The sequence below is a fragment of the Mustelus asterias genome, unplaced genomic scaffold (genome assembly GCF_964213995.1).
Source record: "Mustelus asterias unplaced genomic scaffold, sMusAst1.hap1.1 HAP1_SCAFFOLD_1522, whole genome shotgun sequence".
Lineage (NCBI taxonomy): Eukaryota > Metazoa > Chordata > Chondrichthyes > Carcharhiniformes > Triakidae > Mustelus > Mustelus asterias.
In genome coordinates this window covers 51,058-67,931 of record NW_027591467.1, presented here as the reverse complement: position 1 = coordinate 67,931, position 16,874 = coordinate 51,058, and positions in this window count along the sequence as shown.

The following is a 16,874-nucleotide window of genomic DNA, read 5'->3' as shown; positions in this document are numbered from 1 at the left end:
CACACCCCCCTTTCCCTCTCCCCCCACACCCCCCTTTCCCTCTCCCCTCCACACCCCCCTTTCCCTCTCGCCCCAACACCCCCCTTTCCCTCTCACCCCCACACCCCCCTTTCCCTCTCACCCCCACAACCCCCTTTCCCTCCCCCCCACACCTCCCATTCACTCTCCCCCCACACCCCCCTTTCCCTCTCCCCCCCACACCCCCCTTTCCCTCTCCCCCCCACACCCCCCTTTCCCTCTCCCCCCCACACCCCCCTTTCCCTCTCCCCCCACACCCCCCTTTCCCTCTCCCCCCCACACCCCCCTTTCCCTCTCACCCCCACACCCCCCTTTCCCTCTCCCCCCCACACCCCCCTTTCCCTCTCCACCCCACACCCCCCTTTCCCTCTCCCCCCACACCCCCCTGTCCCTCTCCCCTCCACACCCCCCTTTCCCTCTCCCCCCACACCCCCCTTTCCCTCTCACCCCCACACCCCCCTTTCCCTCTCACCCCCACAACCCCCTTTCCCTCTCACCCCCACAACCCCCTTTCCCTCTCCCCCCTCAGCCCCCTTTCCCTCTCCCCCCCACACCCCCCTTTCCCTCTCCCCCCCACACCCCCCTTTCCCTCTCCCCCCAAACCTCCAATTCCCTCTCCCCCCACACCCCCCTTTCCCTCTCCCCCCCACACCCCCCTTTCCTTCCCCTCCACACCCCCCTTTCCTTCCCCCCCACACCACCCTTTCCCTCCCCCCCCCACACCCCCTTTCCCTCTCCCCCACACCCCCCTTTCCCTCCCCCCACACCCCCCTTTCCCTCTCCCCCGCACACCCCCCTTTCCCTCTCCCCCCCCAGACCCACCTTTCCCTCTCACCCCCACCCCCCCTTTCCCTCTCACCCCCACACACCCCTTTCCCTGTCCCCCCAAACCCCCCTTTCCCTCCCCCCCATACCCCCTTTCCCTCTCCCCCCCCACACCCCCCTTTCCCTCTCTCCCCCGCACACTCCTTTCCCTCTCCCCCCACACTCCCCTTTCCCTCTCCGCCCCACACCCCCCTTTCCCTCTTCCCCCACACCCCCCTTTCCCTCTCCCCCCACACTCCCTTTTCCCTCTCACCCCCCACACCCCCCTTTCCCTCTCCCCTCCACACCACCCTTTCCCTCTCCCCCCACACCCCCCTTTCTCTCTCCCCCAAAACCCTCTTTCCCTCTCCCCCCACACCCCCCTTTCCCTCTCCCCCCACACCCCCCTTTCCCTCTCCCCCCCACACCCCCCATTCCCTCTCCCCCCACACCCCCCTTTCCCTCTCCCCTCCACACCCCCCTTTCCCTCTCCCCCCACACCCCCTTTCCCTCTCCCCCCACATCCCCCTTTCCCTCTCCCCCCACACCCCCCTGTGCCTCTGCCCCCACACCCCCCTTTCCCTCTCCCCCCCACACCCCCCATTCCCTCTCCCCCGACGCCCCCCTTTCCCTCTCATCCCCACACCCCCCTTTGCCTCTCACCCCCACACCCCCCTTTCCCTCTCCCCCCTCACCCCCCTTTCCCTCTTCCCCCACACCCCCCTTTCCCTCTCACCCCCCTTTCCCTCTCCCCCCACACCCACCTTTCGCTCTCACCCCCACATCCCCCATTCCCTCTCCCCCCCACACCCCCCTTTCCCTCTCCCCCCCACACCCCCCTTTCCCTCTCCCCCCACAACCCCCTTTCCCTCTCACCCCCCTTTCCCTCTCCCCCCACACCCACCTTTCGCTCTCACCCCCACACCCCCCCCTTTCCCTCTCCCCCCCACACCCCCCTTTCCCTCTCACCCCCACACCCCCCTTTCCCTCTCCCCCCCACACCCCCTTTCCCTCCCCCCCACACCCCCCTTTCCCTCTCCCCCCCACACCCCCCTTTCCCTCTCCCCCCACACCCCCCTTTCCCTCTCATGTCAACATCCTTCTTTCCCTTCACATAACGACTCCACCTTGACACCCCCCTGTCACACTGCAACCCCTACACACCTCCGGCTCGAGGAAATGATGCAGTGTGAAGGGACATGGGGACAATGGACACATTTGTAAAGGAGTGGATCGCTAGTATCTGAAATGTAGAGTCTGATCATCAGCCGGAAGCAGATTCAATCCAGAATTTCAAGGGGAAATGGGAAGCTGAAGGGTAAATATGTTCAGGGTTACGAGATGAGAGACAGATCAAATGAGCCATGATCTTATGGACTGGATGACCAGTCTCGAGGGGCTGAATGATCTCCTGCAGGGACGTACCATTTTCCGCCCCCTCCCCCACTTCGCCCACCCCCACGACTGTCCTTCCAAGTGAATGTTTGATGGATGAGTGCAGGGGCAGAGTCCTGTGTCTAATTGGTGCTGTATCTGACCTGAGAGAGATGTATAAACACAGTGTAGAGTGAGGTGCATTCTGTATGCAATCGCTCATTCCACACAACCCCTCACTCCCAGCCCCCAAACCTCAACACCAATCTTCTTATCACTACCTGCATAATTACATCACTAAATTCATTTTATTATCAATATATATCCAGGTAGATGCCTGACCTCAGTCCCACTGTCATTACCCACCAGGTGCATCACTGACTTCATTCTTAATGTCCACAGACAAACCAATGCACCACTCACCTCACTCTCGCTGCTTCGTCCTTGTAACCTCCACATTACAACATCGATTAAGGACAACACAGCAAAAGTGTTACACAAACTGTCTCAAACACTGTCTGACACACATCTAATATCTTTATTTTAAATCCCGTCGGGTGCTTGTCATCATATGACACAGGTTTAAGGTGTGTGGGGGAAAGTTTAGAGGAGATGTGCGATGCAGGTTTTTTACACAGAGGGTGGTGAATGTCTGGAACGCGCTGCCCGGGGAGGTGGTGGGAGCAGGTACAATAGCGGCATTTAAGGAGCAACTAGACAAGTACATGGATAGGATGGGAATGGAAGGATACGGACTCTGTATTGAACCGGTTGAAATAGCAGAGGTACTCAATCAATACTTTGCTTCAGTATTCACAGTGGAAAAGGATCTTGGTCGTTGCAGTGCGGACTTGCAGTGGACTGAGAAGATTGAGCATGTGGGCATTAGGAAAGAGGATGTGTTGGAGCTGTTGAAAAGCACCAAGTTAGATAAACCGCCGGGACCGGATGGGAGGTACCCCAGGTTACTGTGGGAGGCGAGGGAAGAGATTGCTGATCCTCTGGCAATTCTCTTTGCATCGTCAATGGAGACAGGAGAGGTTCCAGAGGATTGGAGGATGGCGGATGTGGTTCCGTTATTCAAGAAAGGGAAAAGAGATAGCCCAGGAAATTATAGACCGGAGAGTCCAACCTCAGTGGGAGGTAAGTTGATGGAGAAGATCCTGAGAGGCAGGATTTATGAACATTTGGAAAGGAATACGAGTCTGTTTGAGTTTTTTGAAGATGTGACTAGACTCTTAGATGGGGAAGAGCGGTAGATGTGGTTTATGTGGATTTCAGTAAGGCGTTTGATAAAGTGCCCCATGCAAGGGTTATGGAGAAAGTGAAGGGGCATGGGATAGAATTGGACATTGCTTTGTGGACTCAGAACTGGCTTGCCCACAGACGGCAAAGAGTGGTTGTAGTTGGGTCTTTTTCAGAGTGGAGGTCGCTCATCAGTGGGGTGCCCCAGGGATCTGTTCTGGGACCCTTGCTCTTTGTGATTTTTATAAATGACCTGGATGAGGAAGTGGAAGGATGGGTTGGCAAGTTTGCTGATGACACAAAATTTGGAGGTGTTGTGGATAGTGTAGAGGGGTGTCAGCAGTTGCAACGAGACATAGATAAGATGCAAGAGTGGGTGGAGAAGTGGCAGATGGACCTCAACCCAGATAAGTGTGTGATGGTTCATTTTGGCAGGTCGAATAGGATGGAAGAATATAATATTGAGGGTAAGACGCTTGGCAGTGTGGAAGAACAGAGGGATCCTGTGGTCCGGGTTCATAGGATGCTCAAAGCAGCTTCGCAGGGAGAGGCTGTGGTTAAGAAGGCGTATGGAATACTGGCCTTCATCAATCGACTGCTCAGGGAGACGAGAGATGAAATTGCTGGACCTCTGACGGAAATCTTTGTCGCTTCTTTGGACACGGGTGAGGTCCCTGAGGATTGGAGGATAGCGAATGTGGTCCCGTTGTTTAAGAAGGGTAGCAGGGATAACCCAGGAAATTATAAGCTGGTGAACTTGACGTCCGTGGTAGGGAAGTTGTTGGAGAGGATTCTTAGAGACAGGATGTATGTGCATTTGGAACGGAACAATCTCATTAGTGACAGACAGCATGGTTCTGTAAGAGGGAGGTCGTGCCTTACAAATTTGGTGGAGTTTTTTGAGGAAGTGACAAAAACGGTTGATGAAGGAAGGGCCGTGGATGTCGTCTACATGGATTTCAGTAAGGCATTTGACAAAGTCCCACATGGCAGGTTGGTTAAGAAGGTTAAGGCTCATGGGATACAAGGAGAAGTGGCTAGATGGGTGGAGAACTGGCTTGGCCATAGGAGACAGAGGGGAGTGGTCGAAGGGTCTTTTTCCGGCTGGAGGTCTGTGACCAGTGGTGTTCCGCAGGGCTCTGTACTGGGACCTCTGCTATTTGTGATATATATAAATAATTTGGAAGAAGGTGTAACTGGTGTAATCAGCAAGTTTGCGGATGACACAAAGATGGCTGGATTTGCGGATAGCGAAGAGCATTGTCGGGCAATACAGCAGGATATAGATAGGCTGGAAAATTGGGTGGAGAAGTGGCAGATGGAGTTTAATCCGGATAAATGCGAAGTGATGCATTTTGGAAGAAATAATGTAGGGAGGAGTTATACAATAAATGGCAGTGTCATCAGGAGTATAGAAACACAGAGGGACCTAGGTGTGCAAGTCCACAAATCCATGAAGGTGGCAACACAGGTGGAGAAGGTGGTGAAGAAGGCATATGGTATGCTTGCCTTTATAGGACGGGGTATAGAGTATAAAAGCTGGAATCTGATGATGCAGCTGTATAGAACGCTAGTTAGGCCACATTTGGAGTACTGCGTCCAGTCTGGTCGCCGCACTACCAGAAGGACGTGGAGGCGTTAGAGAGAGTGCAGAGAAGGTTTACCAGGATGTTGCCTCGTATGGAGGGTCTTAGCTATGAGGGGAGATTGGGTAAACTGGGGTTGTTCTCCCTGGAAAGACGGAGAATGAGGGGAGATCTAATAGAGGTGTACAAGATTATGAAGGGGATGGATAGGGTGAACAGTGGGAAGCTTTTTCCCAGGTCGGAGGTGACGATCACGAGGGGTCACGGGCTCAAGGTGAGAGGGGCGAAGTATAATCAGATATCAGAGAAACGTTTTTTACACAGAGGGTGGTGGGGGCCTGGAATGCGCTGCCAAGTAGGGTAGTGGAGGCAGGCACGCTGACATCGTTTAAGACTTACCTGGATAGTCACATGAGCAGCCTGGGAATGGAGGGATACAAACGATTGGTCTAGTTGGACCAAGGAGCGGCACAGGCTTGGAGGGCCGACGGGTCTCTTTCCTGTGCTGTACTGTTCTTTGTTCTTTGTTCTTTGAGTTCAGAAATCGGGAGGTAATGCTGCAGCTGTATAGGATCCTGGTCAGACCCCACCTGGAGTACTGAGCCCAGTTCTGGTCGCCTCATTACAGAAAGGATGTGGAAGCCATAGAACGGGTGCAGAGGAGATTTACGAGGATGTTGCTGGGATTAAGTGGTATGCCTGATGAGGATAGGTTGAGAGAGCTCGGTCTATTCTCGTTGGAGAGGCGAAGGATGAGAGGTGACCACTTAGAGGTATATAAGATGTTGAGAGGTATTGATAGAGTGGATTCTCAGAGGCTTTTACCCAGGGCTGAAATGGTTGTCACGAGAGGCCACAGGTTTAGGGTGCTGGGGAGTCGGTACAGAGGAGATGTTAGGGGTAAGTTTTTCACTCAGAGAGTGGTGGGTGCGTGGAATCGGCTGCTGGTAGTGGTGGTTGAAGCGGATTCGATTGAGTCTTTTAAGAGACTTTTGGATAGGTTCATGGAGGTTAGTAAGATAGAGGGTTATAGATGAGCCTCGAAGGTAAGGAAATTGTTCGGCGCAACTTGTGGGCCGAAGGGCCTGTTTGTGCTGTCGCTTTTCTATGTTCCAAGGAAACGTAAGAGTGCAGAATGTAGTGTTACAGTCATAGCTGGGGTGCCGAGAAAGATCAACTTGATGCAAGTTAAGTCCATTCAAAAGTCTGATGGCAGCAGGGAAGAAGCTGTTCTTGTGTCGGTTGGTACGTGAGATCAGACTTTTGTATATTTTTCCTGATGAAGAAGGTGGAAGAGAGAATGTCCGGGGTGCGTGGGGCCCTGAATTATGGTGGCTGCTTTGCCGAGGTAGCGGGAAGTGTAGACAGAGTCAATGGATGGGTGGCTGGTTTGAGTGATGGATTGGGCTACATTCATGACCTTTTGTAGTTTCTTGCAGTCTTGGGCAGAGCAGGAGCCATACCAAGCTGTGATACAGCCTGAAAGAATGCTTTCTATGGTTCATCTGTAAACGTTGGTGAGAATCATAGCTGACATTCCAAATGTCCTTAGTCTTCTGAGAAAGTAGAGGCATTGGTGGGCTTTCCTAACTATATTGTTGGCACAGGGGGACCAGGATATGTCTGATAGTGATCTGGACACCAAAAAACATGAAGCTCTCGACCCTTCCTACTTCGATGGATGGATGTCAGAGCCAGCAGAACGTCACCATTAAGGCATGCTGCTTGGTTTTACTTTGGGACTGGGATGATGGTCGTCTTCCTGAAGCAGAGAGGGAACTCAGATTGTTGTAAAGAAAGCAGAAGATGATTGCAAATACCCCCGCCAGCTGATCCGCGCAGTGTGTGAGTGTTCGTCCGTGTACCTCATCCGGGCCAGTCGCTGTCCATGGGTTGACTTTCGAGTCGGCTGTTCTGACATCTGCAATTGTGACCTCAGATACAGCTGCATCCGAGGCTTCTGGGGTGGAGGGCATGCTCATGCTGACCTCATGCTCAACACGGACACAGTGTGCATTGAACTGATTAGAAATGGGATTGGTGAAGCCAGCGATTTTACACACCTTCATCTTGTAGCCTGCTATGTCTTGCAGACCTTGGCATAGTCGGTGGGGGTCCGTCTGGCTATCATGGGGCACTAGGTTGGTCTGGTACTGGTTTTTTGCATCTTTGATGGATCTGTGTTGATCATATCTGGCTGTCCTGTAGAGGTCAGGGTCGTCTAACTTGAATGCCTCAGACCTGGACTTCAGAAAGCAGTGGATATCCCTGATCATCCATGGTTTCCGGTTGGGAAACACACGCAATATCTTCTTGGGCACACAGTCTCCTATACACTTCCTAATGATGTCAGTTACTGTAGTGGCGTACTCGCTCAGGTTGTTCGTGGAGTTTTTAAATACTGACCAGTCCACTGACTCTAAGCAGTCACGTAGTAGATCTTTCGATTCCTCAGACCAACATTGCATGACATTAGTGAATGGATCATCCCGCTTTAGCCTTTGTGTGTCAGCCTGTCGCAGGAGCACAGTCTTGTGGTCTGATTTGTCTCACTCTCTCTTACCCCAGTTGCGTCTTTCCTGATGCAGACGCTCAAAGAACAAAGGCAAAGAAATGGACAGCACAGGAATAGGCCCTTCGACCCTCTCCAAACCTGTGCTGATCATGGTGCCCTATTTTAAAATAAAACCTGCTGCGCTTACTCGGTCAGTATCCCTCTTACCTCCTATTAATGCATCAATCCAGATGCCTCTTAAATGTTGCTAATGTGCCTGATTCCACCACCTCCCCTGGCAGCGCATTCCAGGCACCGACACTCTCTGTGTGGAAAACATCCCCCGCACATCTCCCTTAATATTTCATCCTGCCATCTTGAACCTGTGCCTCCTTGTAACTGAACCTTCCACCCTTGGAGAAAACCCTCTGACTATCCACCCTGTCTGTGCCTCCCACAATTTTGTAGACCTCTATCAGGTCTCCCCTCAGCCTTAGTCTTTCCAGTGAAAACAATCCTGATTTATTCAACCTCTCCTCATAGCCAGCGGAGCTGACTTCTCTCTCAGTTAAGTTACTGTTATAAACACCATTCCTCTCATAATAACGGCTTCCCCCATCATGACGCCCTCACTCCCGCCCCATCTATCCTTCTGTCTTCCTCTTTTTCACTTTCACTCACTCAGAGTCTTCCTCTCTCACTCTTATCCATTCATTTTCCCAGCCTCGCACCCTTTCGAGATTCAGCCCATCCCACAAGCCGTCCCTCTCTCTCGTGACCATCTCTCTCCTTCCACATCTGGGCACGTTTCTGAACACTATATCAGATGTGGGTCCAGTGTCATTTGGAGCCTGTGCATTGCTGGTCACAGTTAAATCTGTTATTTTACTGCTCGAAGAGGTGATGTGATTGTATCTGCTGCAGGGCCTGAATTTTCTGAGATGTCCCATTGTTTCTGAATATTTTCTCAGTTTGAGAAGCTGCAGTAGATTTCGGGATAAAAAACACATTTCTTTGCAGACTAAATCGTTGCAAATTATTGATCAACAGAATTTTGCAATTGATGCTAAACTCTAACCCACTGAAATCACATCACAGAATGTCCACAGTTAAAGATCACACAGAGAGACACGGTAACAATTGAAACTCAATTACTGAAATGTCACAGTCCAGTAACAGATATCACTGAAACTATCTGAGATCTGGAGGTGGGACTGATGGTGTTTGAGTGGACAACATCTTTCCACTTGTTATTAGTTGATAAATGTGATCAACAGAATCCAGTGTTTGGAAAGAAGTCAATACTAAAAATAAATATTTTCCATCACTGAACTCCATGTCGTAATCTGTTTGTTCATATATTTTGAAAAAAGTTCAAACCAGGTTTCTGCCGCAATGTCCCTAAGGTAACTTTACAGTGTATAAATTAAAGGCTTTGGGAATATACAACATCAGATGTTAAAGTCAGAGAGACTGCCAGCAGCTCCAAGGGACACATCACTTCACACTGAAAATTATGATTCCAATTCGAATAGCTGAGAAAATAATCTACCCAATCATCGCCATTATTGGTGTTCCTGGTGAGTGACTCTAACCATTGAGGTTGTGTAAATCTGTGTGTGAACGGCTCTCTGATTCTAAACTCTGAATGAAAATGATCCATGCTGATCTCGTGGTCACTGTTATAAAGACATCATGTCAACGATGTAATTTACTTAAATCAAATGGCTTGAAATATCTCTGTGGTTTTAATCCTTTTCATCAACTGACAATGAGCCTCTGTATGTTATTCACGGGCTCACTACTCAATGAAGTTAATGTATTGAGGAGTGAACTACTCAATCTTATCTATTGTAAGATTGGACCTCAGTGAAGGTGATCTCTCTGAAATAATGTTCAGTGGGAGTAAGAATATAATGGAAATTTGAGTGTGGGTCACTAACCAGAGTGGAATACCTGACACCAGTGAACAAGTATTGCAGGGTATATTTGTCAGTATAAAATTGTACTGATTGTGGTTCTTTCACCTGAGTGGAATATCTGATCGAAGTCTCCATTAATATCTGGCACCATCTGTCCAAGTAGAATTGTATTGTGTTTCGGAAAAGAATTGCAATGAAATAAGTTGTTTCAGTTTTAAATATCTCCTATTTTAATTTGGTGAGTGAGATGTCCATTCTGTGGAGCTGCCTCAGTCTTTTATCTTTGGAATATTTTGAAAACAGGAAGAGTTTGGCTTTGTTTGGTGGTCAGTGGATGATGTGAAATTTCTCCATACCTCGGCTTTGTATTGAAAAGAAAGAGGTTTCAGCGACTCCCTGATATTTAAAAAAAACAAGTACAAACCGTGCAGTATTCAGGGATTGTCAAACATTTTGTGAATTGTTCACATTTCCATTGATCTATAAATGAACTCCAATGGTTTTTTTTCTGGGTTGTTGTGGTTCTGTCTAAACTGTGTTGCTTCTGAAAGCGATTTGTGAATCTGATCACCTGAAGCCCTGAACTCCTCGAAAACATTCAGATACTTGATTTCTACAGAGTGATTGGGAAACATATTGTTCTGATCAGAATGAAGAACCTGACACTGAGCTGTGGTGAAATTAATTTCCAATTCCAATACCCAATTTGCAAGTTTATAATTTATTATTAATGTGTTATTGTGTTGAGTTGTATTCTTCCACTCTGCTCATTCTCATTCTCAGTTTGGATTGGTTGGTAAATTTTGGAACTATAGTTTTGCTTCCCTATTCCATTTTGTTGATGTAAATGGTGATGGAAAGTGATCCCAGGGCTGATCCTTGTGGAAAACCACTTCCCACCTTCCAGCAATCAGAGTAAATCCCTTTAACTCCCACTGCCTGTGTTGTGTCTTTGTAACCAGCTTCTAGTCATTCTGCTGCTGGTCCTCTAACTCCACTTGCTCTGAGTTTACTGAAGTCTGTTAACTTACTGAAGGTATCTCGAAACACCATGTGTCGGACATCGACCATATCATTCCTGATAATTGGGAAAATTATTCAATGAAATCTGTCAAGAATTATCTTAATTTTGGAATATGTGCTGAATGCTCTTTATCACAGCCTGTGTTACTTGACGTATTTTTTTACTCTTTTGAAGTTAGTTCATTTCTTTTTTTATGTTGAGGTTGTGACTGGACAACTGCTCTTTGGATTTTTTAAAATTTAATTTCTGTTTAAACTCAAGAAAGAACATAAACCTTCTATTGTTTTCCATTCCAGTGGGTAACTTCTGATGATCAGCTGCTTAAGAAGGCAGACATCACAATTTTTTTATTAGCTGATGTATCGAAGATAGGAGCAGGGAGGTCATGATGGAGATGTATGAAACACTCATTTGTCTTCAGCTCGAGGACTGTGAGGAGTTCTGGTGGCCTCACTAGACGGAGGATGTGATTGCTCTGGAAGGAACGCAAAGGAGATTCACCAGGATGTTGCCTGGGCAGCAGTGTTTCTGCAGTGAAGACAGGCTGGTTAGGCTTGGGTTGCTTTCCACAGAACAGTGAAGGCGGAGCGCGGACATCATTGAGGTGTTCAAAATTATGAGGGACAAAGATAGGATATTTAAGAAGAAACTTCTTCCCCTGAGCAGAGGGGTCAATGTCCAAGGTGTGTAGACTAAGGTCAGCAGCAGGAGGGTTAGAGGGAGTCTGAGGAAAATAAAATGTTCCTGTGTAATTTCAGAAATGCTGCTGGTCATCCTGCAAAGCAAGATCCCACAATCACACTGCAATATGGGAGCAGCCAGATTTAAAACACAATTGTAGGTGTGATTTGGTGAAAAGCTAAAACACATCATCACAGATTCACCCTCAGTAACACAATCACTGTTTACAAATCCATTCTTTTGGGAGGAGCAAGGGATTGATTAAGGAAAGAAAAATAGGGTACGAAAGTAATCTAACGTGGAACATGACAACTGACTTCAAAAAATATCTATCGGTATGGAAAGAGACACAGATTGACAAACTAGGACCTTTGCAGTCAGAAATGGGAGATCCCATAACGGGGAACAAAGTAATAGCTGAGGAATTCAATTGAAGATTGCTTAGATCTTCAGAAAGGAAGACATGAATAATGTGCCAAAAGTTCTGAGAGGAACAAGTTTTCGAGAGGAGCTGAAGGAAATTTGAATTTGTAGAGAAATGGTTTTGGGGAAAATGATGGGGTTGAAGGTGGATAAAACTCCAGGTCCTGATAATCTTCATCCCAGAGTACTTAAGGAAGTCTTCCTGGGAACAAGAGGTCCAATGATGGTTATTTTCCTATTTTATTGGACTCTGGGCTGGTTCCTACAGACTGGAGAGTAGCTAATGCAAGCCCGGTATTCAGACAGGACTGGAGAGAGAAAACAGTGAACTATAGACCAGTGAGTCTAACGTCGGTGCTGGGGAAGTTGCAAGAGTCAAATTTCAAGGATTTGATAACTCGGCATTTGGAAGGCAGTGCCATAATCAGACAAAGTCAGCATGGATTTACTAAAGGGAAATCATGATTGGAATATATTGGAATTGTTTGAGGGTGGAACGAGTCGAGTTGACCGAGGGGAACCAGTGGATGTGGTTTATTTAGTCTCCTAGAAGGGTTACTGAATGCATCATCTCCAAATTTGGAGATGGTACAAAGCTGGGTGGGAGGGTGAACTGTGAGGAGGGTGCAGAGAATATTCAGCGTGATTTGGACAGGCTGAGGGTGTGCTCATACGCATGGCAGATGCAGTTTAATGTGGATCACTGTGAGGATATCGACACTGGTAGGAATATTAGGAAGACAAGTTATCATTGAATGGGTGTAAATTGAGGGAGGTGGATTCTCATCAAAACCTTGGTCTCCTCGTCCATCATTCACTGCACGGAACCAGGCAGGTACAGCAGGCAGGAATGGAGCTCAATGGTCTGTAAGCTTTCATAGCGAGATGATTCCTATTGAGGGATAGAGATGAGTTGCTGCAATTTATAAAGGATTGGTGAGGCCACACCTGGAGATTTTTGGACAGTTTTGGTGTCCTTATCTGAGGAAGGATGTCCTTGCTATAGAGGAAGTACAGCGACGGTTTACCAGGCTGATTCCTGGGATGGCAGGTCTGTCATATGAGGAGAGATTAGATTGGTTAGGATTATATTCAATAGAAATTTATAGAGTGAGAGGGGACCTCATAGAAACGTATTAAATTCTAACAGAATGAGGCAGGGTCGTTTCAGAAAGAATGTTACCAATGGTGGGGGAGTCGAGAACTAGGGGTCATAGTTTTAGGATTAGGGACAAACCTTTTGGAGCTGAGGTGGGGAGAAATTTATTCAGTCAGAGGGTGGTGAATGTGTGGGAGTCACTACCACCGAATGTTGTTAAGGCAAATGCATTCAGAATAGTGAGAGGGGATCTCATAGAAACTTATAAAATTCAAACAGGATTCGAAAGGGTCGATTCAGAAAGAAAGTTACCAATGGTGGGGGAGTCCACAATTCGCTGTCTTCGTTTGATGATGAGGGAAAACCTTTTTAGAACTGAGGGGAGGAGAAATTTCTTCAGTCAGAGGGTGGTGAATGTTTGGAATTCCAAGGCATTCTGTAACTTCAAAAATAAATTCGATATAGCTCTCGGGGCTAAAAGAATAAAAGGATTTGGGGTCAGAGTGAATCAAGTTATTAAATTTGATGATCAGCCACAATAAAAGTGAATGGCGGCGCAGGCTCCTACTCATGCTTCTAGTTTATATGTTTCCCTGACTGGGGGGCTCGGCTGGAATGAAACAGTGGAGGACCCCCTAAACACGTCCTCTCTCCCCCCGCCCACCCTCCCTCATCCCCAACCCCCTCCCCCCGACAATTTATCTTCTCACTGCTCCCTTCCTCTCGGCCTTCTCTCTCTCACTCTCTCTTACACCTTCCTTTTTTTCTCTCTCTCCCTCACTGATAACACAATCTAATGAGAACGTTGGGTGAGAGAGTTGGAAAACCGACAATTGCATCCTGAGTGGAATGAATTGCCGCGGCTGCTGCAGTTTTATTAAACGATTGATCTCATAAAATTAAACACAGTAACTGTATGGAATGAAGCGAATGGAAAAGGCATCCTGAGGGCCCTGAGATTAGGACTTGAATTGAGAGGCTGAACTCAAAATTCAAAAACCTGTAAAGCCTGTTACCATGGCGATGCTGATGCTTGGTCTTGGCTGCAAATTTTGCAGTCTGTGTACTCTGTCGGAACCTGCATTTGAAGCCTCCAAGCATTGACACAAGTCCAACTTTAAAGGGACACAAAACCAGCTTTTAAAGGGACCACACTTCACAAACTCAGCTTCCCAACACCAGACATAGAGCGAGAGTTCCGACAATCACCACCACAGCAAACTGTATTCAAATAGAACCCTGTGCATTTCATTTCACCCTCACATTTATCTCTCTGCCTCAGGCACATTTTTTATTCCACAATTACACCCGCTTCTAGTAAAAGAACTTTCATTCCAGGCCATCTAGAATTATTTACAGTGATGAGATTAATTGTTAATCTGACCTCACTGCTGTTAATTTAGAGATTTCTGATGCAACTTGTGCACAGGACGATCCAAAGCACAGAGGCAGTTTCAAAATTCAGTTCAGAGTTTATGATAATTGTTTTCTGTGTGTGTGTGCTTCTTGTTTTAATGCACAAACTGAGGCTGGAATATTTGTCGCACAGTAAGATCCCACAGGCAGCGATGTGATATTGGCTGAATGTCCCCTCAGTGTTCTGCAGAAAGTGATCATGAACTCCCTCAGTCCCATTGTTCAAGTTGAAGCTTTTTTATATTCAAGGCCTTGGAGCCTTCTTTGCATTCAGTGAGCGATTTTCAAAGAGGTTGACCATTGTTACAAGGCAGGCAAAAGGCCCAGGACAGTGCATGCACAGCAAGATCCCACAGCAGCTGCACTGTGCAACTAATCAAATGAGACACAGACCTTCCCCTGCCTCCATCCTCACACCTGCTGTGAGCCCCTCCCCCAAAGCACCCAACAAAAATCCCCACACACCTTCCACTCTGTGTGTGTGCATTGTCCCAAGTCTGGAGAATTCCCTTCACTTCCCTGGAAAGAAGAAACTCTCTCTTAACACTGAGACAACCTTTAAAGCACGTTCTGCAGCAAGATCGCACAAGGTGCAGTTCGCAGTGTGGACTGTGTTTTACACCGTTTCATGGAATGTAACCCTGAAAAGTGTGAGCTGATACACTTTGGAAGGAGTAATTTGACAAGGAACTGTTTACCATTTATATAGATGATCTGGAGGAGGGGACGGAGTGTAGGGTAACGAAGTTTGCAGACGACACAAAGATAAGTGGAAAAGTGAATCGTGTGGAGGACGGAGAAGATCTGCAGAGAGATTTGGACAGGCTGAGTGAGTGGGCGAGGATATGGCAAATGGAGTATAACGTTGAGAAATGCGAGGTTATACACTTTGGAGGAAATAATAACAAATGGGATTACTATCTCAATGGAAACAAATTAAAACATGCTACCGTGCAAAGGGACCTGGGGGTCCTTGTGCATGAGACGCAAAAGCCCAGTGTGCAGGTACAACAGGTGATCAAGAAGGCAAATGGGATGTTGGCCTATATCGCGAGGGGGATAGAATATAAAAGCAGGGATGTCTTGATGCACCTGTACAGGGCATTGGTGAGGCCGCAGCTGGAATACTGTGTGCAGTATTGGTCCCCTTATATGAGGAAGGATATATTGGCATTGGAGGGAGTGCAGAGAAGGTTCACCAGGTTGATACCGGAGATGAGGGGTTTGGATTATGAGGAGAGGCTGAGGAGATTGGGTTTGTACTCGTTGGAGTTTAGAAGAATGAGGGGGGATCTTATGGAGACTTATAAGATAATGCGGGGGCTGGATCGGGTGGAGGCGGAGAGATTCTTTCCACTTAGTAAGGAAGTTAAAACTAGAGGACACAGCCTCAAAATAAAGAGGGGTCGGTTTAAGACAGAGTTGAGGAGGAACTTCTTCTCCCAGAGGGTGGTGAATCTCTGGAATTCTCTGCCCACTGAGGTGGTGGAGGCTACCTCGCTGAATATGTTTAAAGCGCGGATGGATGGATTCCTGATCGGTAAGGGAATTAAGGGTTATGGGGATCAGGCGGGTAAGTGGTACTGATCCACGTCAGATCAACCATGATCTTATTGAATGGCGGGGCAGGCTCGAGGGGCTAGATGGCCTACCCCTGCTCCTATTTCTTATGTTCTTATGTTCTTAAGTACTCAATGAATGTTCGGACTATCGGAAGATCTATGGTAGAATGTGACATTGGCTTATTTGACCACAGATCTTTGAAAGCAGAAGGGCATGTTAGTACGGAGGTGAAAATGGCATATGGGACACTTGCCTTTATCGATCGAGGCATAGATGACAAAAGCAGGGAAGTAATGTTGGAATTGTCTCGATCTTTGGTGAGGCCCCAGCTGGAGTACTGTGTGCAGTTCTGATCCCCACATTATAGGAAGGATGTGTTTGCGCTGGATGGGGGTACAGAGGAGATTCACCAAGATGCTGCCTTGGATGGAAGATCAACGTTATGAAAAGAGGTTGCGTGGGCTTGGGTTATTAACGTTTTAGCAGAGAAGACTGAGGGGCGACCTGATCGACGTAGACAAGATTATGAGGGCCATGGACAGAGTGGGTACGGAGCAACTTTTCCCCATATCTGAAGGGTCAGTCACGAGGGGACAGAGGTTCACGGTGGGGGTAAGGAGGTTGGCGGGGGGGGGGGGTGAGAAAATATTTTTCTCCCTCGAGGTTGGTGAGGGTCTGGAATGCGCTGCCTGGGAGGGTGGTGGAGGTGGGTTCCCTCACATCCTTTAAAAGGTATCTGGATGAGCACTTGGCACAACATAACATTCAGGGCTCTGGGCCAAGTGCTGGCAGATGGGGTTAGATGGGATTTCAGGTATTTCTAATGTGACAGTGCAGACCCGATGGGCCGAAGGGCCTCTTCTGCTCTGTATGATTCTATTATTCAATAACCTCTCATTCTTGGTTCTCCTCATTCTCTCTCACTCTTTCCTTCCCTCCATTTCTTCCAATGAGACAGAAACATTGAAATGGAGAGAGAGAGTTCCACAGAGAGAATCTTCTAAACCTGAATTAAAATGCAAGCCCTGCTCCATCCTGCCCAGCCCCTGTCCCCTCTCAGTCTCGAGAAGCCGCTTAACTCCCTCTTTCAGTTTGGGAAGCGGCTGCTGATTCCTTCAGGACACTTTTTAAATCCTCCCAGACTATCTGACAGGGTTTGAGTGGAGCTGCAGCTGGTGACCACACACTGGAGACTCTCACATCCTGTCTCTCTTTCTCAAATGCT